Source organism: Carlito syrichta, unplaced genomic scaffold (genome assembly GCF_000164805.1).
Source record: "Carlito syrichta isolate Samal-C Ts95f unplaced genomic scaffold, Tarsius_syrichta-2.0.1 Scaffold303263, whole genome shotgun sequence".
Classification (NCBI taxonomy): domain Eukaryota; kingdom Metazoa; phylum Chordata; class Mammalia; order Primates; family Tarsiidae; genus Carlito; species Carlito syrichta.
The window spans coordinates 1,029,606-1,030,706 of record NW_007247359.1 but is presented as its reverse complement, the minus strand read 5'-3'; positions in this window follow the sequence as shown (position 1 = coordinate 1,030,706).

Genomic DNA, 1,101 nt, shown 5'->3' with positions numbered 1-1,101 from the left:
TGTATTTTTAAAATGTTTTCATAATAAAAAAACTTTAAAAATAAGTAAAAATAAAAATAAAATAAAATAAAATAATGTCCTTATTTGTAGAAACTACACACAAATTTTCTACAAAATTAGTACTTTTCTTTAACATGTCAGCAATGTACTCATATTTCAGAAGAAAAATTTATTTTTCTCATGCTTGTAAACATTTTGCAATTTTAAGATGAATTTAAAATAAAAAAAATTCCTCAGGCAACACTTATTGAAATATAATGATGTAGATTATAATTCTTAGCTTTGAGTTTCAAAATAGATCTCTAATAGAAAGGTAGCCTTCTAAGCCAGGCTGCTACAGAAAGTACTATTATTCTGGGTATTCCCCAAACTGTGATTTTATATCTCAGAAACAAGCCTTGGTGGGAAGACCACAAAGGGAAACTTAGAGTGGCAAAAGTGAGGTTATGAGCTAAAGAAAATTTCTGATCACATAGAAGGGAAACTCCCTCGGGGGCCAGAAGGAGGAGCCCAGAAATGTGACAAGGAGAGAGAGAGCAGGATATTCTAAGAGGGGTATCCTGATTTGAAGTTTGGGATCATCTAGAACTTTGGGTCTGGAACACAACTTTTAAGTTTGATGACTGGGGAAAATGAAGCCCTACAGAGAAACATTGTGCTAGGCACAAGTGTGCCTCTTACATGTTTGGAACAAGAGAACGCCATTGCCTGCCTAGGCAGCCTCTCAGGCTCCATATACCTCAGCATGGTGGGGAAATAAGAAACCTCATATTCTTGGTGATGTGAAAATGTTGTAGAAGCTTTGCCAGGAAGAAGACTAGGTTCACATAAAGGAAGTTTAGGTGACTGGGGCTTCATGCTTAAAGGCAATGGTGAGACTCAGTCTCATTGACACCAGGTGCCAGCATAGAGCCTAAAGGAGTGTTTGGGCTCAACTGCGTCTTGGTGGACACCAGCCTAAAATGCCCATTGAGCAGGGAGGTCCCACGATGGTAGTTCAATAAGTATGGAGTGCTATGCCTAAAGACCATGAACAAAAGAACCTATATGAAAGGGGAGCTCACAGGCCATTTACATACTATCCCTACCCCCCCCCCCCCC